The sequence below is a fragment of the Leiobunum rupestre genome, chromosome 2 (genome assembly GCF_980474605.1).
Source record: "Leiobunum rupestre chromosome 2, qqLeiRupe1.1.hap1, whole genome shotgun sequence".
In the NCBI taxonomy this organism is placed as follows: Eukaryota; Metazoa; Arthropoda; class Arachnida; order Opiliones; family Sclerosomatidae; genus Leiobunum; species Leiobunum rupestre.
In genome coordinates, this window is record NC_143385.1 from 50,285,325 (window position 1) to 50,292,216 (window position 6,892).

Below are 6,892 nucleotides of genomic sequence, written 5' to 3' on the forward strand. Positions count from 1 at the left end.
GAGTTTAAAGACTCCCGTATTAGAATTCTTGCTGTTTACGCTCCCAACAAAATGGGCGAAAGAACCCGCTTTTTCAGCAGCCTTCACCAGTATTTGGATGGCCCGTTTTCTCAATTATTGTGTAGCCGACATCAATCTCGACAAGGATGGCGGCAACGTACTAGTAGACGCGTCAGCGAGGGTACTCCAGCGGAAGATGGGCTCTCTCAACCCCACAGCCCGGATTTTTACCTGGGAAGCTAAAAACGTAAAGTACCGCTTGGACAGAATCTATGTCACACTCAACATGGTCTCCAGTGTCACGGACTGCTCCATCATTCCTTTGGGCAGCTCCGCATCATACGTCTCGGACCATCGAGCCGTCATTCTAGACGTGATTATAGCATAGGTAAGGGCGTGTGGCGATTAAATGATTCTGTTTGAGAAGATAAGGAATTTGTAGGGGCACTCAATCCCAAAGTAAATCGTCTCGTCGAGTCAGTTCAGTCATGCGAAGAGTGGGAAACCTGTAAAGTGAAGCCAGCCGATCTTTTCCGAGCTAAGGGGAAATCACGCGCGGCGTCATCCAGAAAAGAGGCTCACTTTCTGCGTTGGTCTCTTTCCTTATCGGAACGCCTTCCAAAAAGAGACCAGAACACCAACGTCAACACCGAAATTTCAAATGTCCGTAGCAAACTTCACGCGCTGTATGAGTCAAGATTACAATTTTCGAGAGCGGGGTAACATGGACAAGAAATTGTAACGGAAATGCACTTTAGCTCCGATTTCTAGGCAAAAAATGGCATTTTCCAGGGTCAAAACCAGCGTCTCAACTTTTTCAAACAGGAAGATATTTTAGAAGAGGTCAGACGTTATTACCAGGAGCTGTACGAGAAGTGTGCCACGGACAACTCCAATCTAGACTCGCTTCTCCATGATCTGCCAAAGGTTCCAGATGATTTGAAGGACTCTCTTACGGGCGCCATCACGGAAGCGGAATGTACGGTTGCTTTGAGGTCCTTCTCCCGCCGTTAAGCACCACGTCCCGATGGGCTGACGGTTTCTTTCTACCGTACATATTGGCAAGAATTAAAACAAGTTCTAACTAACGTTTTTAACTCCAGCCTAGAAACCGGCCACTTTACAGACTCTTTTCAGTTTGGTATGATCAGCCTTCTACGCAAAGATCAATACCAGATGGAGGAGTTAAGCACTTGGAGGCCTTTGACACTTCTCAATGTTGACCGGAAACTGTTTGCAAAAATTCTTGAAAATCGTTTATCGGCAGTCATGGAAAAAATAATTGGACCATCACTGACGGCAGGAGTAAAACAACGTACTCTGTACAGTAATCTTCTTTACTTACGTAAGATTTCTTCTAGTTCATACCACAGAGAGGAGATCATCCGGTGTCTTACTGGCGGTGGACCTCAACAAAGCTTTTGATAGGTTGGACCAAGATTTTATTTTTAGAGCCATGACAAGTTTTGGAATTCCGAATGATTTCTTTCAAGCCGTCCAATGCCTCTACAAACATTCGTATAGCAGAATCTAGGTAAATGGGCATTTATCGGAAAAAGTTCCCATTGAACACGGTGTCCGTCAGGGTTGCCCTTTGTCCCTGGCCTTGTTCACCATCACCATTGAAGTTCTCTTGCACAGTGTTTCGCCGTAAGCAAAATATCAGAGGCATGGCTGGACCGGGCATGGCTCGCCAGGAAATAAACAAGTCAATAAGCCACGCAGATGATCTTAATTTTCTTCTAGAAGATTGCGAATCTTTGGTCTTCACCATGAACACAATTCAGAAGTTTTGCTTGGCGCCAGAAAGTCGCATTAACCAAAAGAAGACCAAAGCTCTTGAACTTGGCCTTACAGGTATATACGAAATACCGAGATCAATGCAAATTAACTTTACAGACGAACCACTTAGAATTCTTGGTATACTTTTTACGGGTTGCGGTCCATCTAAGACTAATGAACAGATTTTCCTCGAACGCTTTCGTGATAGTCTTCGCTCTTGGGACAAGGAAGAATTGTCCTTTTTGGGGAAAGCTCAAATACTTCGTCAGATCGCAGTGCCAAGGTTGACGTATGGCATCCCAGTCGTCTCTTTTTCCAAGGAAGACATCAACCAGCTCACAACTCAGATGTTCACATTCCTATGGTCGAACAAACCCGATTGGATAGCTCGCAACACACTGTATCTTTCAGCAAAAGAAGGCGATCTTAGCCTTCCAAATCAACACAGCGAAATTTCATCGCTTTCCTATTCAAGGAACGCTCGAAGTCTCCTGGCCATCGATCATCCTGTTCACGTATACGTCCGCTATCTTCTGTCAACGGCCTTCAACCTTCCTTGGGAAAGATATCCCCCTCATGCTGGAGAAGTTCACCAAACGTACGAAGATTTCGTAGATCAAACGAGGAAGCTCAAATCTAAAAAGCACGACTTCGATTGAAGTAAGACCTCTAACAAACAGATTTGCGTTTTATTGCGTACAGATAGCGAAAGCAAGGGAAGCGGGATCACCCAAATATGAATTGGGAAGCTATATTCTGGGAGGCATCTAACCGATCAATCGAGCCGTCAAGAAGAGACCTACTTTGGAAAACAACGCATCATATTCTTCCCGTCCGGTTCTTTCTGCAAAAAAACGGAATGTACAACTCTTGGACATGCCCATTCTGCCCAGCTTCAGAAACCGTCATCCACGCGCTCTTTGACTGCGCCTCAGCTAGACCGATTTGGCATCATCTCAGACGTTTCTTCAACCTACGTTTTATCACGGCCAAAGTCGCGGTGTATCAATAGATAATCCCAGTGTCCGGCCCTCTTCGCTACGTCTTCCGAATAATCGCGTCAGAACTCCGGTTCCAAGCGTGGGACGCACGCAACGCCAAGGTCTACTCGCGCAAAGATGTATCTTCTTTTTTTATGCTCGCTAAAGCTCGTTTGAGGATTCTGTTAAGGGCCAGAGCGGATTTTATTCATCTTGAGAAACTAGACTTTATTGACAAGTGGTGCCGTGCTGAAAAACCAATAGTTAAGATAATTAAAGATAGAGATTTAGCACTTTTATTTTAAATGTCCCTTTTTAAAAACCGTTATTTTAAACAAATTAAATATCAGATATTGTAAATTTTGAATTATAAATTGATACTTTGAAAAGAAATTTGTTATTATGAATAGGCTTTAATAATTCATTTTCTTTATTTTAATGTTTTGTACTAATTTAATAAACAATAAAAGCATTTTACTAAAGATTACCGTGGGGAGGAGCAATATCACGAGCCTTTAAGCTATTTTGAATACTCTACCTAAAAATAATCACCTACCTTCGCAAAACAACTGTGTGAATACCTTTAAAGTTTCAATATTTCGACGTTTAAATTTCACGAATGACTATAACGCCGCTAGCTTCGGCGGGGTTTTATTCAAATGGCATCAAAAATGTTCGAACGACTTAATAATATTTTTGGTCATGGTCATGGGTTAAGCGAAGGAAAAAAAAAGAAAATTGCAGACGATTCCTTTAACAATTACATTTTGAGTTAATAACAAAATTTCTTTTTTTAACGCCTTCTTACAAGAAAGGTAATTTGTGCGTTTCTCATGATAAAGTAATGTAATTCAAATCTTCGCTATATTACTTTTAGTTCTCATAAAGAAAATATAGTGTAACATGGTTTGAGACAATAATCATTTAATTTATAGTAGCCACGATATATTATGCTCTAGCTTCTCCTCAGTCGCTTTAATCTTTCGCCTTTTACTAAATTTTTTTACTGGTAGTTTTTTTAATTTTATCGCAGTCGGTTTTTTAACGTAGTCATGGCCCCTTCGGGCCGTCTTAAGCGCCCTCTGTCGCTGAAAGTGGATGTGGGTGGAGATAACCTGAAGTTCCTGGATGTTGCCAAAGCCTTTTTCGACCAGTTTGGACCCGCTTCTATCAGATGTTGCCAGCCAAAGGGTCGTGGACTCTTCCACATCACTTGCTCCTCAAGCGACGATTTTGCTAGGATATTTGGATCTGGTTGTATCAAGATTGGCCAAGCCTCTTTCACTGTTGTACCAGTAGACTCTGATGAGCTGGTGATTACTGTCATCGGTGCTCCCTACGAACTGGACCAGGCAGTCGTAAGCAGTAGCCTTCGTCCGTACGGCGATGTCCTGTCATGGGACTTCGAGACGGATAAGGAGTATCCGCAGTTATCAAATGGAAACAGAGTTCTTGAGATCAAAGTCCGAACGCCAATCCCCAACGTCATCATGGCAGGAAGCTACAGGGTGAATATTCAATACCGAGGCATCAAACGCCAATGCTATAAATGTGGAGAAACCGATCATCTTGCAAGAGAATGCATTAATGAAGATCGTCGGTGGGTAGAGAAGGCAGCCGATCGGGCTTTGAAAGAGTTTGAAAAATCGCAGAAATCGACGGGGGACTTGGAGGATTCTACTTCAGACGCTTCCTCCAAAGAGGAAACATTGGGAGAAGAGAACAACGATGCACAAAGCCAACAAAACCATGATCTTCAAACACAGTCTAAAAAGATACATGCTGAAACAGAATCTGTCGTCACTTCGGAAGATGTGCCTATTGAATTGGTATCCCAGAAAGAAGGTGCTAATGGTTCAAGGAATGCGAAGTCACAAGAAAATCAAGACAATAATTCATCAATTGCCTCTCAGTCCCCCCCGGCGTCCGTTTCATCTCCAAGCCTCGACGGATCTCCACCACCCCAGCCTCCCATTCATAGGGCAGATGAGCCAGTTTCACCAGTTCATTTATTCAGTGACACCGTCAAAAATTCAACAGCTCCCGTTCATGCGGAAAAAAAAGTCTCTATCACAGCAGTTACGGTATGGAAAGCCCAACAGAAAAAAAATGGTTCAACGATCACACCCACCTTTGCTCCAGGAAGGGTCAGAACAGCGCCGAAGCGCCCTTGTACTTCCTCGTCAGGGGGAAATCCTCGAAAAAAGTAACACTCATTTTTAAAGCCCTTATTTTCCCGATAGTCTGATTTCAGTTTACTTCAATGGTTTGTTTGTGTTAAACTTAATTGATTTTATTGATTTTAAACGATATCAGTGTAAAAGTTATTTTTTAAGACTTGTATTATGTTTTATGTTTCGTCTTTACTTTAAATCAAACCAGCTTAAACATTATCGAAAACAACACGTGTTATTCAATGTAACTATATTGTAGAAAATTTGATTAGGCTTTTTTACAATCAAAATTTATTTTGTTTTGTAAATAATTTAATTTAATAAACAATAAAAGCCTTTTACTAAATTTTTTATTGGTCATTTTTTAATTTTATCGCAGTCGGTGTTTTAACGTAGTCATGGCGCCTTCGGGCCGTCTTAAGCGCCCTCTGTCGCTGAAAGTGGATGTCGGTGGAGATAACCTGAAGTTCCTGGATGTTGCCAAAGCCTTTTTCGACCAGTTTGGACCCGCTTCTATCAGATGTTGCCAGCCAAAGGGTCGTGGACTCTTCCACATCACTTGCTCCTCAAGCGACGATTTTGCTAGGATATTTGGATCTGGTTGTATCAAGATTGGCCAAGCCTCTTTCACTGTTGTACCAGTAGACTCTGATGAGCTGGTGATTACTGTCATCGGTGCTCCCTACGAACTGGACCAGGCAGTCGTAAGCAGTAGCCTTCGTCCGTACGGCGATGTCCTGTCATGGGACTTCGAGACGGATAAGGAGTATCCGCAGTTATCAAATGGAAACAGAGTTCTTAAGATCAAAGTCCGAACGCCAATCCCCAACGTCATCATGGCAGGAAGCTACAGGGTGAATATTCAATACCGAGGCATCAAACGCCAATGCTATAAATGTGGAGAAACCGATCATCTTGCAAGAGAATGCATTAATGAAGATCGTCGGTGGGTAGAGAAGGCAGCCGATCGGGCTTTGAAAGAGTTTGAAAAATCGCAGAAATCGACGGGGGACTTGGAGGATTCTACTTCAGACGCTTCCTCCAAAGAGGGAACATTGGGAGAAGAGAACAACGATGCACAAAGCCAACAAAACCATGATCTTCAAACACAGTCTAAAAAGATACATGCTGAAACAGAATCTGTCGTCACTTCGGAAGATGTGCCTATTGAATTGGTATCCCAGAAAGAAGGTGCTAATGGTTCAAGGAATGCGAAGTCACAAGAAAATCAAGACAATAATTCATCAATTGCCTCTCAGTCCCCCCCGGCGTCCGTTTCATCTCCAAGCCTCGACGGATCTCCACCACCCCAGCCTCCCATTCATAGGGCAGATGAGCCAGTTTCACCAGTTCATTTATTCAGTGACACCGTCAAAAATTCAACAGCTCCCGTTCATGCGGAAAAAAAAGTCTCTATCACAGCAGTTACGGTATGGAAAGCCCAACAGAAAAAAAATGGTTCAATGATCACACCCACCTTTGCTCCAGGAAGGGTCAGAACAGCGCCGAAGCGCCCTTGTACTTCCTCGTCAGGGGGAAATCCTCGAAAAAAGTCACACTCATTTTTAAAGCCCTTATTTTTCCGATAGTCTGATTTCAGTTTACTTCAATGGTTTGTTTGTGTTAAATTTAATTGATTTTATTGATTTTAAACGATATCAGTGTAAAAGTTATTTTTAAGACTTGTATTATGTTTTATGTTTCGTCTTTACTTTAAATCAAACCAGCTTAAACATTAATTATCGAAAACAACACGTGTTATTCAATGTAACTATATTGTAGAAAATTTGATTAGGCTTTTTTACAATCAAAATTTATTTTGTTTTGTAAATAATTTAATTTAATAAACAATAAAAGCCTTTTACTAAATTTTTTATTGGTCGTTTTTTAATTTTATCGCAGTCGGTGTTTTAACGTAGTCATGGCGCCTTCGGGCCGTCTTAAGCGCCCTCTCTC